The sequence below is a fragment of the Amia ocellicauda genome, unplaced genomic scaffold (assembly GCF_036373705.1).
Source record: "Amia ocellicauda isolate fAmiCal2 unplaced genomic scaffold, fAmiCal2.hap1 HAP1_SCAFFOLD_26, whole genome shotgun sequence".
Taxonomy (NCBI): Eukaryota; Metazoa; Chordata; class Actinopteri; order Amiiformes; family Amiidae; genus Amia; species Amia ocellicauda.
This window is the reverse complement of record NW_027102823.1, coordinates 324,629-346,240: the sequence shown is the minus strand read 5'-3', so window position 1 is coordinate 346,240 and position 21,612 is coordinate 324,629. Positions and strand designations below refer to the sequence as shown.

Below are 21,612 nucleotides of genomic sequence, written 5' to 3'. Positions count from 1 at the left end.
CAGACCGCTTTCTGGCCGGTTTAGAAAACTGGGCTCAGGGTGACAAGGGTCACATGCATATGAGATGTTTGGGCAATGCGAGTTCTCCACAACAAATCCGAATTTCCGGGGTTTTCTCCTTGTCCTCATGCAATTCCAATGGCTTGACATTTGGGAGCTCGTCCAAAACCGATGTCAAACCATAATCACGCCTTCCTTCGAGCCGGAATTGAACCAGCGACCTAAGGATGCCTGCTGCCTGAAACCTACAGTCCTCCGCTCTACCAACTGAGCTATCGAAGGTAAGCTTCTCACCGTCTTCGCCTGGCAGTCTCAGTGGCAGTGCAAAGCCAAGAAGCACCGTGGCTTGGCTCAGTGGTTTTCAACCCGTGTGCCGTGAGGACTACCCAATTGTGTCGTGAGATTTTTATCCCCTGAAAAATATTATGTCATTTTGTTTGGTCAACTTCATAAATCTTGTATCAAATCAAACTTATTCAAATGTGTGAAAATATTACATTTATACATCACCTGTAGAAAGCGTTTCATAACTGAAATGTTGTGTTTGCCGGACTGAACGCACACCTACACTGAGTTGCAGTGCTATCAGTTGTATCGTAAGGTACACTTATAAATTTCAATTTAAGAAGTGAATTTATAGTATCACCTTATCACGAATCCTGGAATCTTGTAGAACTCAATTTCTGTAATAATTAGACACAGACACCAATTCCAAAGATATAAATTGTTAAATTTATTCAAAAACAAAGACTAAATGTAGCACTACACTAATTATACAAAAGGGAAAAGCTAATTAAAATTCAACTCTAGATCAACAAATCAAAGACAAATCACTTCCGTGACCAAATCAAAGACCATGGGATCGCATATGATAACACACAAATCGTTAAACAAAAAAGGTTATAAACACATTAACTACAATACCGGTTAGTAAGACGAAGGTGAGTCTCTCCTTAGTATTGTTAGTCAGACATTAAATAACTACGCAGGTTAGTATTTATGTCAGGTAACTTCTCGTTATATATATAAATCAGTCTCATTTACGTTTAGGTGACGAGAAAGATCCTATCATTACTTGTTACCACAATTTCCCTTAACTGATTATTATTCAATGATCAAGGATAGGCAGGGCCACCAATAATCTAACGTCTATTGACTTGTGTCAATTTCAGACTAAACAGTTAAACAGGAATGAGAAGATATTTCTCGGGGTTGACAGATTTTATTTCTAAAATTATCAACAAAACAGTTTAATGTAACACACATTTATATTTAAGAAAACTAAATGATATTACACATTCTAGAGTTATGAATCACAGAATAACATTTCTAATTGATTTCTCAAATGTCATGAATCATGAACTCCAAACTGTTAAACTTATCTGAACTTCGTCGCAGAGAGGCCTCTCTGTCTTCGGGCTCAGATCACAGCACACGGCACATGGTCCGTGTGGTTTGGAACAAAGGCAGTGCGGTTCGGCTTTGTCCAAGAACTTCCACTCAGTCGATGCACCTGGATTTTGGGGTTTCGCGAAATTAGAGTCTTTTCCAAACAGATTTTCCACTGGTTTGAAGGCTCCAAGGTTGTGCACAAAATCTTCTTTGTAAGCAGGGTTCCACCGTAGTTACTTGAAGACAAAGTCTTTGAGGAAAGCAGGGCCCTGTTTGTTCCAAGGGTCATGTTTCTTAAGACTCAAATAGCTATTTAAATGACTGAACACTTTCATATACATTCGACTTACTCAATTGTCCAGCTGTAAAACTCAACTGATCAGGTGGGCACAGGCGGACATGCACAGTCTGTAAAGTTCTTTCTTTAATAAAGTCCTTTAATAGAATTCTTCGTACGGCTCAATCTCCTTCTCCCAGTTTAACTCTTCTGTTGCCAGCAAAGACTTGGTTGGTTTCTGGTTCCGGTTCGGGCAACAGAGCTACAGCTTGAGCTGTGGCAGCGAGTTACTGGTTCAGGTGAGAGAGAAAGAGAGAGAGAGAGAGAGAGACTGTGCACTGTTCCTTATAGTCTGTCAGATCAATAGGTGATTGGTTCTTGAGTTCTTGAGATTGGATTTCGGTTTCAGCCCCCAGTGTCCTAATGGAGGGGGGCTTGAATTATGACTGATGTCAATCCATGCCATCTTTTGGAAATGCCGGTTGGCCCGGGTTCGTAGCTCTATGTCGGGATTTCGGCTCTCGTCCACTTCAAAGAGTTTTTATCACCTACAGGCCCCTTTCTCCAGACATCTCATAGCAGGATTCAACCTATTTGGCCTCTTCTCGGTGCCATCCTCCCCAAAACTGTCACTTTGATGCAAACCAGTTCCATGCTGATGAGCAATGGAAATCTGATAACTTTGGGGGTGGAGAGGTCTTCTTTAGATCAGTGCTTCAGCTCAGAGCCCAAATGCTCTTATCAAAATAAACCCAACATAACGCTACACAGTGGAACTGCAAGGCAATTGATTAAAGGGACAGATGGTGAATTCCTTTTTATCTTTACACTGTTGTTGGATGTCTCCTGTTCCTCTAAGTCTCATTTGGCTTTGGTTTCCCCCCTCTGTGTTGAATAATCGGACTCTAAATAGCCCCGGCGTTTCTCCTGCAGTTCTTCGTTCTTTCCACTGCTAGCGCTGCCTTTGTGAAGGCAGATGGTGCTTGTGAGAAGTCAACAGCGTGTCCACCGAAAAGGGTGTCTGACTCCTGGTATTGGATCCGGATGGGTTGATAACAGACCGAAACGGTTACAATATGATACTGCTTAGATTAACTGTGGATATGTATTGTGATCGTGCTCGGCTCAGGTGTGCGTTCAGTCTGCACACAAAACATTTCGGTCGCGAAACGTCTAATCAAATCGAATAAAACGGCGGGGATAGCATATTTTATCCGTGTGCTATTGTTTTTCAACAATTGTAATGCCCTTTGTAATGTTTAACCACTTCGTTAAATACAGCTCGTTATAGGATATTGTGAACTGAACCTATTTTGCTGTGAATTTATATTTACTGCGAATAGTTTATTGTGTCTGGTCTAGGTCTGTCTGCACTAAATAAATGATTTATATCAAGGGATTATTTAGTTTGTCTGTGTACTTTTTTACCTAACCACTAAAGGCCACTCCTTGCACTTCACACATTTGCCCTTTTAATTAATCCCTTACTGACATACTTTAACATGCAATGTGCGTGTGATAATAGTTTTAGCAGCCTGTTGCCATTCAGGTGAGACAATACCTAGTAAATCCTTTTTTTTTTTTTCATGTTGGTGCGCCGTGAAGGTTTTTGGTCTCTGTCGCTTTTTACACAGTTCTTACAAGTGGCACATTGGGGATGAGGAGCAGAGCATGCTGACACGCATAGCTGTGGACTTCTGCATGGCATGGGGCCACAGGTCATTCCAAGTATTTCAAGACGCCTGCAAATGTGTGGACACGTTGTGTTGGCCCAACCCTCACAGATTGTGCCAAGTCAAGTAGAGATGCATGTTGTGCTGTTCTAAAGTGACACGTCGTCAACGGCAAAAACATCTCTCAGAGTTCCTGGCTTGACTTGCCTCTGGAAGACAACACTTGCCCAGGCTGGATATTTGCCGAAAGAAGCAAAGAGGACTAGACAACTTGCCTAGACGCAACTGCATATTTTATTGTCACCTGGAAGGCCATCCAGGCTTTTCACCATCATGGCCCTTGGTCAACAAGGCGCCCGAACAGGGACTCGAACCCTGGACCCTCAGATTAAAAGTCTGATGCTCTACCGGCTGAGCTACCCGGGCTTCAGTGAAGTGCTTCACAATGTGTTGGCTTCATGATTGTTCCAGACCGCTTTCTGGCCGGTTTAGAAAACTGGGCTCAGGGTGACAAGGGTCACATGCATATGAGATGTTTGGGCAATGCGAGTTCTCCACAACAAATCCGAATTTCCGGGGTTTTCTCCTTGTCCTCATGCAAATCCAATGGCTTGACATTTGGGAGCTCGTCCAAAACCGTTGTCAAACCATAATCACGCCTTCCTTCGAGCCGGAATTGAACCAGCGACCTAAGGATGCCTGCTGCCTGAAACCTACAGTCCTCCGCTCTACCAACTGAGCTATCGAAGGTAAGCTTCTCACCGTCTTCGCCTGGCAGTCTCAGTGGCAGTGCAAAGCCAAGAAGCACCGTGGCTTGGCTCAGTGGTTTTCAACCCGTGTGCCGTGAGGACTACCCAATTGTGTCGTGAGATTTTTATCCCCTGAAAAATATTATGTCATTTTGTTTGGTCAACTTCATAAATCTTGTATCAAATCAAACTTATTCAAATGTGTGAAAATATTACATTTATACATCACCTGTAGAAAGCGTTTCATAACTGAAATGTTTTGTTTGCCGGACTGAACGCACACCTACACTGAGTTGCAGTACTATCAATTGTATCGTAAGGTACACTTATAAATTTCAATTTAAGAAGTGAATTTATAGTATCACCTTATCACGAATCCTGGAATCTTGTAGAACTCAATTTCTGTAATAATTGGACACAGACACCAATTCCAAAGATATAAATTGTTAAATTTATTCAAAAACAAAGACTAAATGTAGCACTACACTAATTATACAAAAGGGAAAAGCTAATTAAAATTCAACTCTAGATCAACAAATCAAAGACAAATCACTTCCGTGACCAAATCAAAGACCATGCGATCGCATATGATAACACACAAATCGTTAAACAAAAAAGGTTATAAACACATTAACTACAATACCGGTTAGTAAGACGAAGGTGAGTCTCTCGTTAGTATTGTTAGTCAGACATTAAATAACTACGCAGTTTAGTATTTATGTCAGGTAACTTCTCGTTATATATATATATATCAGTCTCATTTACGTTTAGGTGCCGAGAAAGATCCTATCATTACTTGTTACCACAATTTCCCTTAACTGATTATTATTCAATGATCAAGGATAGGCAGGGCCACCAATAATCTAACGTCTATTGACTTGTGTCAATTTCAGACTAAACAGTTAAACAGGAATGAGAAGATATTTCTCGGGGTTGACAGATTTTATTTCTAAAATTATCAACAAAACAGTTTAATGTAACACACATTTATATTTAAGAAAACTAAATGATATTACACATTCTAGAGTTATGAATCACAGAATAACATTTCTAATTGATTTCTCAAATGTCATGAATCATGAACTCCAAACTGTTAAACTTATCTGAACTTCGTCGCAGAGAGGCCTCTCTGTCTTCGGGCTCAGATCACAGCACACGGCACATGGTCCGTGTGGTTTGGAACAAAGGCAGTGCGGTTCGGCTTTGTCCAAGAACTTCCACTCAGTCGATGCACCTGGATTTTGGGGTTTCGCGAAATTAGAGTCTTTTCCAAACAGATTTTCCACTGGTTTGAAGGCTCCAAGGTTGTGCACAAAATCTTCTTTGTAAGCAGGGTTCCACCGTAGTTACTTGAAGACAAAGTCTTTGAGGAAAGCAGGGCCCTGTTTGTTCCAAGGGTCATGTTTCTTAAGACTCAAATAGCTATTTAAATGACTGAACACTTTCATATACATTCGACTTACTCAATTGTCCAGCTGTAAAACTCAACTGATCAGGTGGGCACAGGCGGACATGCACAGTCTGTAAAGTTCTTTCTTTAATAAAGTCCTTTAATAGAATTCTTCGTACGGCTCAATCTCCTTCTCCCAGTTTAACTCTTCTGTTGCCAGCAAAGACTTGGTTGGTTTCTGGTTCCGGTTCGGGCAACAGAGCTACAGCTTGAGCTGTGGCAGCGAGTTACTGGTTCAGGTGAGAGAGAAAGAGAGAGAGAGAGAGAGAGACTGTGCACTGTTCCTTATAGTCTGTCAGATCAATAGGTGATTGGTTCTTGAGTTCTTGAGATTGGATTTCGGTTTCAGCCCCCAGTGTCCTAATGGAGGGGGGCTTGAATTATGACTGATGTCAATCCATGCCATCTTTTGGAAATGCCGGTTGGCCCGGGTTCGTAGCTCTATGTCGGGATTTCGGCTCTCGTCCACTTCAAAGAGTTTTTATCACCTACAGGCCCCTTTCTCCAGACATCTCATAGCAGGATTCAACCTATTTGGCCTCTTCTCGGTGCCATCCTCCCCAAAACTGTCACTTTGATGCAAACCAGTTCCATGCTGATGAGCAATGGAAATCTGATAACTTTGGGGGTGGAGAGGTCTTCTTTAGATCAGTGCTTCAGCTCAGAGCCCAAATGCTCTTATCAAAATAAACCCAACATAACGCTACACAGTGGAACTGCAAGGCAATTGATTAAAGGGACAGATGGTGAATTCCTTTTTATCTTTACACTGTTGTTGGATGTCTCCTGTTCCTCTAAGTCTCATTTGGCTTTGGTTTCCCCCCTCTGTGTTGAATAATCGGACTCTAAATAGCCCCGGCGTTTCTCCTGCAGTTCTTCGTTCTTTCCACTGCTAGCGCTGCCTTTGTGAAGGCAGATGGTGCTTGTGAGAAGTCAACAGCGTGTCCACCGAAAAGGGTGTCTGACTCCTGGTATTGGATCCGGATGGGTTGATAACAGACCGAAACGGTTACAATATGATACTGCTTAGATTAACTGTGGATATGTATTGTGATCGTGCTCGGCTCAGGTGTGCGTTCAGTCTGCACACAAAACATTTCGGTCGCGAAACGTCTAATCAAATCGAATAAAACGGCGGGGATAGCATATTTTATCCGTGTGCTATTGTTTTTCAACAATTGTAATGCCCTTTGTAATGTTTAACCACTTCGTTAAATACAGCTCGTTATAGGATATTGTGAACTGAACCTATTTTGCTGTGAATTTATATTTACTGCGAATAGTTTATTGTGTCTGGTCTAGGTCTGTCTGCACTAAATAAATGATTTATATCAAGGGATTATTTAGTTTGTCTGTGTACTTTTTTACCTAACCACTAAAGGCCACTCCTTGCACTTCACACATTTGCCCTTTTAATTAATCCCTTACTGACATACTTTAACATGCAATGTGCGTGTGATAATAGTTTTAGCAGCCTGTTGCCATTCAGGTGAGACAATACCTAGTAAATCCTTTTTTTTTTTTTCATGTTGGTGCGCCGTGAAGGTTTTTGGTCTCTGTCGCTTTTTACACAGTTCTTACAAGTGGCACATTGGGGATGAGGAGCAGAGCATGCTGACACGCATAGCTGTGGACTTCTGCATGGCATGGGGCCACAGGTCATTCCAAGTATTTCAAGACGCCTGCAAATGTGTGGACACGTTGTGTTGGCCCAACCCTCACAGATTGTGCCAAGTCAAGTAGAGATGCATGTTGTGCTGTTCTAAAGTGACACGTCGTCAACGGCAAAAACATCTCTCAGAGTTCCTGGCTTGACTTGCCTCTGGAAGACAACACTTGCCCAGGCTGGATATTTGCCGAAAGAAGCAAAGAGGACTAGACAACTTGCCTAGACGCAACTGCATATTTTATTGTCACCTGGAAGGCCATCCAGGCTTTTCACCATCATGGCCCTTGGTCAACAAGGCGCCCGAACAGGGACTCGAACCCTGGACCCTCAGATTAAAAGTCTGATGCTCTACCGGCTGAGCTACCCGGGCTTCAGTGAAGTGCTTCACAATGTGTTGGCTTCATGATTGTTCCAGACCGCTTTCTGGCCGGTTTAGAAAACTGGGCTCAGGGTGACAAGGGTCACATGCATATGAGATGTTTGGGCAATGCGAGTTCTCCACAACAAATCCGAATTTCCGGGGTTTTCTCCTTGTCCTCATGCAAATCCAATGGCTTGACATTTGGGAGCTCGTCCAAAACCGTTGTCAAACCATAATCACGCCTTCCTTCGAGCCGGAATTGAACCAGCGACCTAAGGATGCCTGCTGCCTGAAACCTACAGTCCTCCGCTCTACCAACTGAGCTATCGAAGGTAAGCTTCTCACCGTCTTCGCCTGGCAGTCTCAGTGGCAGTGCAAAGCCAAGAAGCACCGTGGCTTGGCTCAGTGGTTTTCAACCCGTGTGCCGTGAGGACTACCCAATTGTGTCGTGAGATTTTTATCCCCTGAAAAATATTATGTCATTTTGTTTGGTCAACTTCATAAATCTTGTATCAAATCAAACTTATTCAAATGTGTGAAAATATTACATTTATACATCACCTGTAGAAAGCGTTTCATAACTGAAATGTTTTGTTTGCCGGACTGAACGCACACCTACACTGAGTTGCAGTACTATCAATTGTATCGTAAGGTACACTTATAAATTTCAATTTAAGAAGTGAATTTATAGTATCACCTTATCACGAATCCTGGAATCTTGTAGAACTCAATTTCTGTAATAATTGGACACAGACACCAATTCCAAAGATATAAATTGTTAAATTTATTCAAAAACAAAGACTAAATGTAGCACTACACTAATTATACAAAAGGGAAAAGCTAATTAAAATTCAACTCTAGATCAACAAATCAAAGACAAATCACTTCCGTGACCAAATCAAAGACCATGCGATCGCATATGATAACACACAAATCGTTAAACAAAAAAGGTTATAAACACATTAACTACAATACCGGTTAGTAAGACGAAGGTGAGTCTCTCGTTAGTATTGTTAGTCAGACATTAAATAACTACGCAGTTTAGTATTTATGTCAGGTAACTTCTCGTTATATATATATATATCAGTCTCATTTACGTTTAGGTGCCGAGAAAGATCCTATCATTACTTGTTACCACAATTTCCCTTAACTGATTATTATTCAATGATCAAGGATAGGCAGGGCCACCAATAATCTAACGTCTATTGACTTGTGTCAATTTCAGACTAAACAGTTAAACAGGAATGAGAAGATATTTCACGGGGTTGACAGATTTTATTTCTAAAATTATCAACAAAACAGTTTAATGTAACACACATTTATATTTAAGAAAACTAAATGATATTACACATTCTAGAGTTATGAATCACAGAATAACATTTCTAATTGATTTCTCAAATGTCATGAATCATGAACTCCAAACTGTTAAACTTATCTGAACTTCGTCGCAGAGAGGCCTCTCTGTCTTCGGGCTCAGATCACAGCACACGGCACATGGTCCGTGTGGTTTGGAACAAAGGCAGTGCGGTTCGGCTTTGTCCACGAACTTCCACTCAGTCGATGCACCTGGATTTTGGGGTTTCGCGAAATTAGAGTCTTTTCCAAACAGATTTTCCACTGGTTTGAAGGCTCCAAGGTTGTGCACAAAATCTTCTTTGTAAGCAGGGTTCCACCGTAGTTACTTGAAGACAAAGTCTTTGAGGAAAGCAGGGCCCTGTTTGTTCCAAGGGTCAAGTTTCTTAAGACTCAAATAGCTATTTAAATGACTGAACACTTTCATATACATTCGACTTACTCAATTGTCCAGCTGTAAAACTCAACTGATCAGGTGGGCACAGGCGGACATGCACAGTCTGTAAAGTTCTTTCTTTAATAAAGTCCTTGAATAGAATTCTTCGTACGGCTCAATCTCCTTCTCCCAGTTTAACTCTTCTGTTGCCGGCAAAGACTTGGTTGGTTTCTGGTTCCGGTTCGGGCAACAGAGCTACAGCTTGAGCTGTGGCAGCGAGTTACTGGTTCAGGTGAGAGAGAAAGAGAGAGAGAGAGAGAGAGAGAGAGAGAGACTGTGCACTGTTCCTTATAGTCTGTCAGATCAATAGGTGATTGGTTCTTGAGTTCTTGAGATTGGATTTCGGTTTCAGCCCCCAGTGTCCTAATGGAGGGGGGCTTGATTTATGACTGATGTCAATCCATGCCATCTTTTGGAAATGCCGGTTGGCCCGGGTTCGTAGCTCTATGTCGGGATTTCGGCTCTCGTCCACTTCAAAGAGTTTTTATCACCTACAGGCCCCTTTCTCCAGACATCTCATAGCAGGATTCAACCTATTTGGCCTCTTCTCGGTGCCATCCTCCCCAAAACTGTCACTTTGATGCAAACCAGTTCCAAGCTGATGAGCAAAGGAAATCTGATAACTTTGGGGGTGGAGAGGTCTTCTTTAGATCAGTGCTTCAGCTCAGAGCCCAAATGCTCTTATCAAAATAAACCCAACATAACGCTACACAGTGAAACTGCAAGGCAATTGATTAAAGGGACAGATGGTGAATTCCTTTTTATCTTTACACTGTTGTTGGATGTCTCCTGTTCCTCTAAGTCTCATTTGGCTTTGGTTTCCCCCCTCTGTGTTGAATAATCGGACTCTAAATAGCCCCGGCGTTTCTCCTGCAGTTCTTCGTTCTTTCCACTGCTAGCGCTGCCTTTGTGAAGGCAGATGGTGCTTGTGAGAAGTCAACAGCGTGTCCACCGAAAAGGGTGTCTGACTCCTGGTATTGGATCCGGATGGGTTGATAACAGACCGAAACGGTTACAATATGATACTGCTTAGATTAACTGTGGATATGTATTGTGATCGTGCTCGGCTCAGGTGTGTGTTCAGTCTGCACACAAAACATTTCGGTCGCGAAACGTCTAATCAAATCGAATAAAACGGCGGGGATAGCATATTTTATCCGTGTGCTATTGTTTTTCAACAATTGTAATGCCCTTTGTAACGTTTAACCACTTCGTTAAATACAGCTCGTTATAGGATATTGTGAACTGAACCTATTTTGCTGTGAATTTATATTTACTGCGAATAGTTTATTGTGTCTGGTCTTGGTCTGTCTGCACTAAATAAATGATTTATATCAAGGGATTATTTAGTTTGTCTGTGTACTTTTTTACCTAACCACTAAAGGCCACTCCTTGCACTTCACACATTTGCCCTTTTAATTACTCCCTTACTGACATACTTTAAAATGCAATGTGCGTGTGATAATAGTTTTAGCAGCCTGTTGCCATTCAGGTGAGACAATACCTAGTAAATCCTTTTTTTTTTTTTTCATGTTGGTGCGCCGCGAAGGTTTTTGGTCTCTGTCGCTTTTTACACAGTTCTTACAAGTGGCACATTGGGGATGAGGAGCAGAGCATGCTGACACGCATAGCTGTGGACTTCTGCATGGCATGGGGCCACAGGTCATTCCAAGTATTTCAAGACGCCTGCAAATGTGTGGACACGTTGTGTTGGCCCAACCCTCACAGATTGTGCCAAGTCAAGTAGAGATGCATGTTGTGCTGTTCTAAAGTGACACGTCGTCAACGGCAAAAACATCTCTCAGAGTTCCTGGCTTGACTTGCCTCTGGAAGACAACACTTGCCCAGGCTGGATATTTGCCGAAAGAAGCAAAGAGGACTAGACAACTTGCCTAGACGCAACTGCATATTTTATTGTCACCTGGAAGGCCATCCAGGCTTTTCACCATCATGGCCCTTGGTCAACAAGGCGCCCGAACAGGGACTCGAACCCTGGACCCTCAGATTAAAAGTCTGATGCTCTACCGGCTGAGCTACCCGGGCTTCAGTGAAGTGCTTCACAATGTGTTGGCTTCATGATTGTTCCAGACCGCTTTCTGGCCGGTTTAGAAAACTGGGCTCAGGGTGACAAGGGTCACATGCATATGAGATGTTTGGGCAATGCGAGTTCTCCACAACAAATCCGAATTTCCGGGGTTTTCTCCTTGTCCTCATGCAATTCCAATGGCTTGACATTTGGGAGCTCGTCCAAAACCGATGTCAAACCATAATCACGCCTTCCTTCGAGCCGGAATTGAACCAGCGACCTAAGGATGCCTGCTGCCTGAAACCTACAGTCCTCCGCTCTACCAACTGAGCTATCGAAGGTAAGCTTCTCACCGTCTTCGCCTGGCAGTCTCAGTGGCAGTGCAAAGCCAAGAAGCACCGTGGCTTGGCTCAGTGGTTTTCAACCCGTGTGCCGTGAGGACTACCCAATTGTGTCGTGAGATTTTTATCCCCTGAAAAATATTATGTCATTTTGTTTGGTCAACTTCATAAATCTTGTATCAAATCAAACTTATTCAAATGTGTGAAAATATTACATTTATACATCACCTGTAGAAAGCGTTTCATAACTGAAATGTTGTGTTTGCCGGACTGAACGCACACCTACACTGAGTTGCAGTGCTATCAGTTGTATCGTAAGGTACACTTATAAATTTCAATTTAAGAAGTGAATTTATAGTATCACCTTATCACGAATCCTGGAATCTTGTAGAACTCAATTTCTGTAATAATTAGACACAGACACCAATTCCAAAGATATAAATTGTTAAATTTATTCAAAAACAAAGACTAAATGTAGCACTACACTAATTATACAAAAGGGAAAAGCTAATTAAAATTCAACTCTAGATCAACAAATCAAAGACAAATCACTTCCGTGACCAAATCAAAGACCATGGGATCGCATATGATAACACACAAATCGTTAAACAAAAAAGGTTATAAACACATTAACTACAATACCGGTTAGTAAGACGAAGGTGAGTCTCTCCTTAGTATTGTTAGTCAGACATTAAATAACTACGCAGGTTAGTATTTATGTCAGGTAACTTCTCGTTATATATATATATCAGTCTCATTTACGTTTAGGTGACGAGAAAGATCCTATCATTACTTGTTACCACAATTTCCCTTAACTGATTATTATTCAATGATCAAGGATAGGCAGGGCCACCAATAATCTAACGTCTATTGACTTGTGTCAATTTCAGACTAAACAGTTAAACAGGAATGAGAAGATATTTCTCGGGGTTGACAGATTTTATTTCTAAAATTATCAACAAAACAGTTTAATGTAACACACATTTATATTTAAGAAAACTAAATGATATTACACATTCTAGAGTTATGAATCACAGAATAACATTTCTAATTGATTTCTCAAATGTCATGAATCATGAACTCCAAACTGTTAAACTTATCTGAACTTCGTCGCAGAGAGGCCTCTCTGTCTTCGGGCTCAGATCACAGCACACGGCACATGGTCCGTGTGGTTTGGAACAAAGGCAGTGCGGTTCGGCTTTGTCCAAGAACTTCCACTCAGTCGATGCACCTGGATTTTGGGGTTTCGCGAAATTAGAGTCTTTTCCAAACAGATTTTCCACTGGTTTGAAGGCTCCAAGGTTGTGCACAAAATCTTCTTTGTAAGCAGGGTTCCACCGTAGTTACTTGAAGACAAAGTCTTTGAGGAAAGCAGGGCCCTGTTTGTTCCAAGGGTCAAGTTTCTTAAGACTCAAATAGCTATTTAAATGACTGAACACTTTCATATACATTCGACTTACTCAATTGTCCAGCTGTAAAACTCAACTGATCAGGTGGGCACAGGCGGACATGCACAGTCTGTAAAGTTCTTTCTTTAATAAAGTCCTTTAATAGAATTCTTCGTACGGCTCAATCTCCTTCTCCCAGTTTAACTCTTCTGTTGCCAGCAAAGACTTGGTTGGTTTCTGGTTCCGGTTCGGGCAACAGAGCTACAGCTTGAGCTGTGGCAGCGAGTTACTGGTTCAGGTGAGAGAGAAAGAGAGAGAGAGAGAGAGAGACTGTGCACTGTTCCTTATAGTCTGTCAGATCAATAGGTGATTGGTTCTTGAGTTCTTGAGATTGGATTTCGGTTTCAGCCCCCAGTGTCCTAATGGAGGGGGGCTTGATTTATGACTGATGTCAATCCATGCCATCTTTTGGAAATGCCGGTTGGCCCGGGTTCGTAGCTCTATGTCGGGATTTCGGCTCTCGTCCACTTCAAAGAGTTTTTATCACCTACAGGCCCCTTTCTCCAGACATCTCATAGCAGGATTCAACCTATTTGGCCTCTTCTCGGTGCCATCCTCCCCAAAACTGTCACTTTGATGCAAACCAGTTCCATGCTGATGAGCAAAGGAAATCTGATAACTTTGGGGTTGGAGAGGTCTTCTTTAGATCAGTGCTTCAGCTCAGAGCCCAAATGCTCTTATCAAAATAAACCCAACATAACGCTACACAGTGGAACTGCAAGGCAATTGATTAAAGGGACAGATGGTGAATTCCTTTTTATCTTTACACTGTTGTTGGATGTCTCCTGTTCCTCTAAGTCTCATTTGGCTTTGGTTTCCCCCCTCTGTGTTGAATAATCGGACTCTAAATAGCCCCGGCGTTTCTCCTGCAGTTCCTCGTTCTTTCCACTGCTAGCGCTGCCTTTGTGAAGGCAGATGGTGCTTGTGAGAAGTCAACAGCGTGTCCACCGAAAAGGGTGTCTGACTCCTGGTATTGGATCCGGATGGGTTGATAACAGACCGAAACGGTTACAATATGATACTGCTTAGATTAACTGTGGATATGTATTGTGATCGTGCTCGGCTCAGGTGTGCGTTCAGTCTGCACACAAAACATTTCGGTCGCGAAACGTCTAATCAAATCGAATAAAACGGCGGGGATAGCATATTTTATCCGTGTGCTATTGTTTTTCAACAATTGTAATGCCCTTTGTAATGTTTAACCACTTCGTTAAATACAGCTCGTTATAGGATATTGTGAACTGAACCTATTTTGCTGTGAATTTATATTTACTGCGAATAGTTTATTGTGTCTGGTCTTGGTCTGTCTGCACTAAATAAATGATTAATATCAAGGGATTATTTAGTTTGTCTGTGTACTTTTTTACCTAACCACTAAAGGCCACTCCTTGCACTTCACACATTTGCCCTTTTAATTAATCCCTTACTGACATACTTTAACATGCAATGTGCGTGTGATAATAGTTTTAGCAGCCTGTTGCCATTCAGGTGAGACAATACCTAGTAAATCCTTTTTTTTTTTTTTCATGTTGGTGCGCCGCGAAGGTTTTTGGTCTCTGTCGCTTTTTACACAGTTCTTACAAGTGGCACATTGGGGATGAGGAGCAGAGCATGCTGACACGCATAGCTGTGGACTTCTGCATGGCATGGGGCCACAGGTCATTCCAAGTATTTCAAGACGCCTGCAAATGTGTGGACACGTTGTGTTGGCCCAACCCTCACAGATTGTGCCAAGTCAAGTAGAGATGCATGTTGTGCTGTTCTAAAGTGACACGTCGTCAACGGCAAAAACATCTCTCAGAGTTCCTGGCTTGACTTGCCTCTGGAAGACAACACTTGCCCAGGCTGGATATTTGCCGAAAGAAGCAAAGAGGACTAGACAACTTGCCTAGACGCAACTGCATATTTTATTGTCACCTGGAAGGCCATCCAGGCTTTTCACCATCATGGCCCTTGGTCAACAAGGCGCCCGAACAGGGACTCGAACCCTGGACCCTCAGATTAAAAGTCTGATGCTCTACCGGCTGAGCTACCCGGGCTTCAGTGAAGTGCTTCACAATGTGTTGGCTTCATGATTGTTCCAGACCGCTTTCTGGCCGGTTTAGAAAACTGGGCTCAGGGTGACAAGGGTCACATGCATATGAGATGTTTGGGCAATGCGAGTTCTCCACAACAAATCCGAATTTCCGGGGTTTTCTCCTTGTCCTCATGCAAATCCAATGGCTTGACATTTGGGAGCTCGTCCAAAACCGATGTCAAACCATAATCACGCCTTCCTTCGATCCGGAATTGAACCAGCGACCTAAGGATGCCCGCTGCCTGAAACCTACAGTCCTCCGCTCTACCAACTGAGCTATCGAAGGTAAGCTTCTCACCGTCTTCGCCTGGCAGTCTCAGTGGCAGTGCAAAGCCAAGAAGCACCGTGGCTTGGCTCAGTGGTTTTCAACCCGTGTGCCGTGAGGACTACCCAATTGTGTCGTGACATTTTTATCCCCTGAAAAATATTATGTCATTTTGTTTGGTCAACTTCATAAATCTTGTATCAAATCAAACTTATTCAAATGTGTGAAAATATTACATTTATACATCACCTGTAGAAAGCGTTTCATAACTGAAATGTTGTGTTTGCCGGACTGAACGCACACCTACACTGAGTTGCAGTGCTATCAGTTGTATCGTAAGGTACACTTATAAATTTCAATTTAAGAAGTGAATTTATAGTATCACCTTATCACGAATCCTGGAATCTTGTAGAACTCAATTTCTGTAATAATTGGACACAGACACCAATTCCAAAGATATAAATTGTTAAATTTATTCAAAAACAAAGACTAAATGTAGCACTACACTAATTATACAAAAGGGAAAAGCTAATTAAAATTCAACTCTAGATCAACAAATCAAAGACAAATCACTTCCGTGACCAAATCAAAGACCATGGGATCGCATATGATAACACACAAATCGTTAAACAAAAAAGGTTATAAACACATTAACTACAATACCGGTTAGTAAGACGAAGGTGAGTCTCTCGTTAGTATTGTTAGTCAGACATTAAATAACTACGCAGGTTAGTATTTATGTCAGGTAACTTCTCGTTATATATATATATCAGTCTCATTTACGTTTAGGTGCCGAGAAAGATCCTATCATTACTTGTTACCACAATTTCCCTTAACTGATTATTATTCAATGATCAAGGATAGGCAGGGCCACCAATAATCTAACGTCTATTGACTTGTGTCAATTTCAGACTAAACAGTTAAACAGGAATGAGAAGATATTTCTCGGGGTTGACAGATTTTATTTCTAAAATTATCAACAAAACAGTTTAATGTAACACACATTTATATTTAAGAAAACTAAATGATATTACACATTCTAGAGTTATGAATCACAGAATAACATTTCTAATTGATTTCTCAAATGTCATGAATCATGAACTCCAAACTGTTGAACTTATCTGAACTTCGTCGCAGAGAGGCCTCTCTGTCTTCGGGCTCAGATCACAGCACACGGCACATGGTCCGTGTGGTTTGGAACAAAGGCAGTGCGGTTCGGCTTTGTCCAAGAACTTCCACTCAGTCGATGCACCTGGATTTTGGGGTTTCGCGAAATTAGAGTCTTTTCCAAACAGATTTTCCACTGGTTTGAAGGCTCCAAGGTTGTGCACAAAATCTTCTTTGTAAGCAGGGTTCCACCGTAGTTACTTGAAGACAAAGTCTTTGAGGAAAGCAGGGCCCTGTTTGTTCCAAGGGTCAAGTTTCTTAAGACTCAAATAGCTATTTAAATGACTGAACACTTTCATATACATTCGACTTACTCAATTGTCCAGCTGTAAAACTCCACTGATCAGGTGGGCACAGGCGGACATGCACAGTCTGTAAAGTTCATTCTTTAATAAAGTCCTTTAATAGAATTCTTCGTACGGCTCAATCTCCTTCTCCCAGTTTAACTCTTCTGTTGCCGGCAAAGACTTGGTTGGTTTCTGGTTCCGGTTCGGGCAACAGAGCTACAGCTTGAGCTGTGGCAGCGAGTTACTGGTTCAGGTGAGAGAGAAAGAGAGAGAGAGAGAGAGAGAGACTGTGCACTGTTCCTTATAGTCTGTCAGATCAATAGGTGATTGGTTCTTCAGTTCTTGAGATTGGATTTCGGTTTCAGCCCCCAGTGTCCTAATGGAGGGGGGCTTGATTTATGACTGATGTCAATCCATGCCATCTTTTGGAAATGCCGGTTGGCCCGGGTTCGTAGCTCTATGTCGGGATTTCGGCTCTCGTCCACTTCAAAGAGATTTTATCACCTACAGGCCCCTTTCTCCAGACATCTCATTGCAGGATTCAACCTATTTGGCCTCTTCTCAGTGCCATCCTCCCCAAAACTGTCACTTTGATGCAAACCAGTTCCAAGCTGACGAGCAAAGGAAATCTGTTAACTTTGGGGGTGGAGAGGTCTTCTTTAGATCAGTGCTTCAGCTCAGAGCCCAAATGCTCTTATCAAAATACACCCAACATAACGCTACACAGTGGAACTGCAAGGCAATTGATTAAAGGGACAGATGGTGAATTCCTTTTTATCTTTACACTGTTGTTGGATGTCTCCTGTTCCTCTAAGTCTCATTTGGCTTTGGTTTCCCCCCTCTGTGTTGAATAATCGGGCTCTAAATAGCCCCGGCGTTTCTCCTGCAGTTCTTCGTTCTTTCCACTGCTAGCGCTGCCTTTGTGAAGGCAGATGGTGCTTGTGAGAAGTCAACAGCGTGTTCACCGAAAAGGGTGTCTGACTCCTGGTTTTGGATCCGGATGGGTTGATAACAGACCGAAACGGTTACAATATGATACTGCTTAGATTAACTGTGGATATGTATTGTGATCGTGCTCGGCTCAGGTGTGCGTTCAGTCTGCACACAAAACATTTCGGTCGCGAAACGTCTAATCAAATCGAATAAAACGGCGGGGATAGCATGTTTGATCCGTGTGCTATTGTTTTTCAACAATTGTAATGCCCTTTGTAACGTTTAACCACTTCGTTAAATACAGCTTGTTATAGGATATTGTGAACTGAACCTATTTTGCTGTGAATTTATATTTACTGCGAATAGTTTATTGTGTCTGGTCTTGGTCTGTCTGCACTAAATAAATGATTTGTATCAAGGGATTATTTAGTTTGTCTGTGTACTTTTTTACCTAACCACTAAAGGCCACTCCTTGCACTTCACACATTTGCCCTTTTAATTACTCCCTTACTGACATACTTTAACATGCAATGTGCGTGTGATAATAGTTTTAGCAGCATGTTGCCATTCAGGTGAGACAATACCTAGTAAATCCTTTTTTTTTTTTTCATGTTGGTGCGCCGCGAAGGTTTTTGGTCTCAGCAAAGTGTGCCGTGGCATTACAACGCTTGGGAACCACTGGCTTGGCTTGTTGGGCATCCAGGTATGCACTGAGATTACGATCGGCACGATGATTGTCGTTCTCAGGAGAATTGTGTTTCTTTGCTGATCACGTTCTCTGTCGCTTTTTACACAGTTCTTACAAGTGGCACATTGGGGATGAGGAGCAGAGCATGCTGACACGCATAGCTGTGGACTTCTGCATGGCATGGGGCCACAGGTCATTCCAAGTATTTCAAGACGCCTGCAAATGTGTGGACACGTTGTGTTGGTCCAACCCTCACAGATTGTGCCAAGTCAAGTAGAGATGCATGTTGTGCTGTTCTAAAGTGACACGTCGTCAACGGCAAAAACATCTCTCAGAGTTCCTGGCTTGACTTGCCTCTGGAAGACAACACTTGCCCAGGCTGGATATTTGCCGAAAGAAGCAAAGAGGACTAGACACCTTGCCTAGACGCAACTGCATATTTTATTGTCACCTGGAAGGCCATCCAGGCTTTTCACCATCATGGCCCTTGGTCAACAAGGCGCCCGAACAGGGACTCGAACCCTGGACCCTCAGATTAAAAGTCTGATGCTCTACCGGCTGAGCTACCCGGGCTTCAGTGAAGTGCTTCACAATGTGTTGGCTTCATGATTGTTCCAGACCGCTTTCTGGCCGGTTTAGAAAACTGGGCTCAGGGTGACAAGGGTCACATGCATATGAGATGTTTGGGCAATGCGAGTTCTCCACAACAAATCCGAATTTCCGGGGTTTTCTCCTTGTCCTCATGCAAATCCAATGGCTTGACATTTGGGAGCTCGTCCAAAACCGTTGTCAAACCATAATCACGCCTTCCTTCGAGCCGGAATTGAACCAGCGACCTAAGGATGCCCGCTGCCTGAAACCTACAGTCCTCCGCTCTATCAACTGAGCTATCGAAGGTAAGCTTCTCACCGTCTTCGCCTGGCAGTCTCAGTGGCAGTGCAAAGCCAAGAAGCACCGTGGCTTGGCTCAGTGGTTTTCAACCCGTGTGCCGTGAGGACTACCCAATTGTGTCGTGAGATTTTTATCCCCTGAAAAATATTATGTCATTTTGTTTGGTCAACTTCATAAATCTTGTATCAAATCAAACTTATTCAAATGTGTGAAAATATTACATTTATACATCACCTGTAGAAAGCGTTTCATAACTGAAATGTTGTGTTTGCCGGACTGAACGCACACCTACAATGAGTTGCAGTACTATCAGTTGTATCGTAAGGTACACTTATAAATTTCAATTTAAGAAGTGAATTTATAGTATCACCTTATCACGAATCCTGGAATCTTGTAGAACTCAATTTCTGTAATAATTGGACACAGACACCAATTCCAAAGATATAAATTGTTAAATTTATTCAAAAACAAAGACTAAATGTAGCACTACACTAATTATACAAAAGGGAAAAGCTAATTAAGATTCAACTCTAGATCAACAAATCAAAGACAAATCACTTCCGTGACCAAATCAAAGACCATGGGATCGCATATGATAACACACAAATCGTTAAACAAAAAAGGTTATAAACACATTAACTACAATACCGGTTAGTAAGACGAAGGTGAGTCTCTCGTTAGTATTGTTAGTCAGACATTAAATAACTACGCAGGTTAGTATTTATGTCAGGTAACTTCTCGTTATATATATATATCAGTCTCATTTACGTTTAGGTGACGAGAAAGATCCTATCATTACTTGTTACCACAATTTCCCTTAACTGATTATTATTCAATGATCAAGGATAGGCAGGGCCACCAATAATCTAACGTCTATTGACTTGTGTCAATTTCAGACTAAACAGTTAAACAGGAATGAGAAGATATTTCTCGGGGTTGACAGATTTTATTTCTAAAATTATCAACAAAACAGTTTAATGTAACACACATTTATATTTAAGAAAACTAAATGATATTACACATTCTAGAGTTATGAATCACAGAATAACATTTCTAATTGATTTCTCAAATGTCATGAATCATGAACTCCAAACTGTTAAACTTATCTGAACTTCGTCGCAGAGAGGCCTCTCTGTCTTCGGGCTCAGATCACAGCACACGGCACATGGTCCGTGTGGTTTGGAACAAAGGCAGTGCGGTTCGGCTTTGTCCAAGAACTTCCACTCAGTCGATGCACCTGGATTTTGGGGTTTCGCGAAATTAGAGTCTTTTCCAAACAGATTTTCCACTGGTTTGAAGGCTCCAAGGTTGTGCACAAAATCTTCTTTGTAAGCAGGGTTCCACCGTAGTTACTTGAAGACAAAGTCTTTGAGGAAAGCAGGGCCCTGTTTGTTCCAAGGGTCAAGTTTCTTAAGACTCAAATAGCTATTTAAATGACTGAACACTTTCATATACATTCGACTTACTCAATTGTCCAGCTGTAAAACTCCACTGATCAGGTGGGCACAGGCGGACATGCACAGTCTGTAAAGTTCTTTCTTTAATAAAGTCCTTGAATAGAATTCTTCGTACGGCTCAATCTCCTTCTCCCAGTTTAACTCTTCTGTTGCCGGCAAAGACTTGGTTGGTTTCTGGTTCCGGTTCGGGCAACAGAGCTACAGCTTGAGCTGTGGCAGCGAGTTACTGGTTCAGGTGAGAGAGAAAGAGAGAGAGAGAGAGAGAGAGACTGTGCACTGTTCCTTATAGTCTGTCAGATCAATAGGTGATTGGTTCTTCAGTTCTTGAGATTGGATTTCGGTTTCAGCCCCCAGTGTCCTAATGGAGGGGGGCTTGATTTATGACTGATGTCAATCCATGCCATCTTTTGGAAATGCCGGTTGGCCCGGGTTCGTAGCTCTATGTCGGGATTTCGGCTCTCGTCCACTTCAAAGAGATTTTATCACCTACAGGCCCCTTTCTCCAGACATCTCATTGCAGGATTCAACCTATTTGGCCTCTTCTCGGTGCCATCCTCCCCAAAACTGTCACTTTGATGCAAACCAGTTCCAAGCTGATGAGCAAAGGAAATCTGATAACTTTGGGGGTGGAGAGGTCTTCTTTAGATCAGTGCTTCAGCTCAGAGCCCAAAT

General features: G+C 42.2%; 11 non-coding genes across 11 annotated transcripts; all 11 read right to left on the bottom strand.

Annotated features, from left to right (window-relative positions):
• Positions 1 to 193: 193 nt before the first annotated feature.
• trnay-gua (transfer RNA tyrosine (anticodon GUA)) lies at positions 194 to 282 on the bottom strand. Its single transcript is given in 2 exon segments — positions 194 to 229; positions 246 to 282. It is a non-coding gene; the product is annotated as a tRNA-Tyr (tRNA).
• A 3,413-nt stretch (positions 283 to 3,695) lies between these two features.
• trnak-uuu (transfer RNA lysine (anticodon UUU)) lies at positions 3,696 to 3,768 on the bottom strand. Its single transcript has one exon. It is a non-coding gene; the product is annotated as a tRNA-Lys (tRNA).
• Positions 3,769 to 4,003: 235 nt separating this feature from the next.
• On the bottom strand, positions 4,004 to 4,092 carry trnay-gua (transfer RNA tyrosine (anticodon GUA)). The gene is given in 2 exon segments: positions 4,004 to 4,039; positions 4,056 to 4,092. It is a non-coding gene; the product is annotated as a tRNA-Tyr (tRNA).
• A 3,415-nt stretch (positions 4,093 to 7,507) lies between these two features.
• Positions 7,508 to 7,580, bottom strand: trnak-uuu (transfer RNA lysine (anticodon UUU)). The gene has a single exon. It is a non-coding gene; the product is annotated as a tRNA-Lys (tRNA).
• A 235-nt stretch (positions 7,581 to 7,815) lies between these two features.
• Positions 7,816 to 7,904, bottom strand: trnay-gua (transfer RNA tyrosine (anticodon GUA)). Its single transcript is given in 2 exon segments — positions 7,816 to 7,851; positions 7,868 to 7,904. It is a non-coding gene; the product is annotated as a tRNA-Tyr (tRNA).
• A 3,426-nt stretch (positions 7,905 to 11,330) lies between these two features.
• trnak-uuu (transfer RNA lysine (anticodon UUU)) lies at positions 11,331 to 11,403 on the bottom strand. The gene has a single exon. It is a non-coding gene; the product is annotated as a tRNA-Lys (tRNA).
• A 235-nt stretch (positions 11,404 to 11,638) lies between these two features.
• Positions 11,639 to 11,727, bottom strand: trnay-gua (transfer RNA tyrosine (anticodon GUA)). Its single transcript is given in 2 exon segments — positions 11,639 to 11,674; positions 11,691 to 11,727. It is a non-coding gene; the product is annotated as a tRNA-Tyr (tRNA).
• Positions 11,728 to 15,141: 3,414 nt separating this feature from the next.
• On the bottom strand, positions 15,142 to 15,214 carry trnak-uuu (transfer RNA lysine (anticodon UUU)). The gene has a single exon. It is a non-coding gene; the product is annotated as a tRNA-Lys (tRNA).
• Positions 15,215 to 15,449: 235 nt separating this feature from the next.
• Positions 15,450 to 15,538, bottom strand: trnay-gua (transfer RNA tyrosine (anticodon GUA)). The gene is given in 2 exon segments: positions 15,450 to 15,485; positions 15,502 to 15,538. It is a non-coding gene; the product is annotated as a tRNA-Tyr (tRNA).
• Positions 15,539 to 19,092: 3,554 nt separating this feature from the next.
• On the bottom strand, positions 19,093 to 19,165 carry trnak-uuu (transfer RNA lysine (anticodon UUU)). The gene has a single exon. It is a non-coding gene; the product is annotated as a tRNA-Lys (tRNA).
• Positions 19,166 to 19,400: 235 nt separating this feature from the next.
• Positions 19,401 to 19,489, bottom strand: trnay-gua (transfer RNA tyrosine (anticodon GUA)). Its single transcript is given in 2 exon segments — positions 19,401 to 19,436; positions 19,453 to 19,489. It is a non-coding gene; the product is annotated as a tRNA-Tyr (tRNA).
• Between the last annotated feature and the right edge of the window lie 2,123 nt (positions 19,490 to 21,612).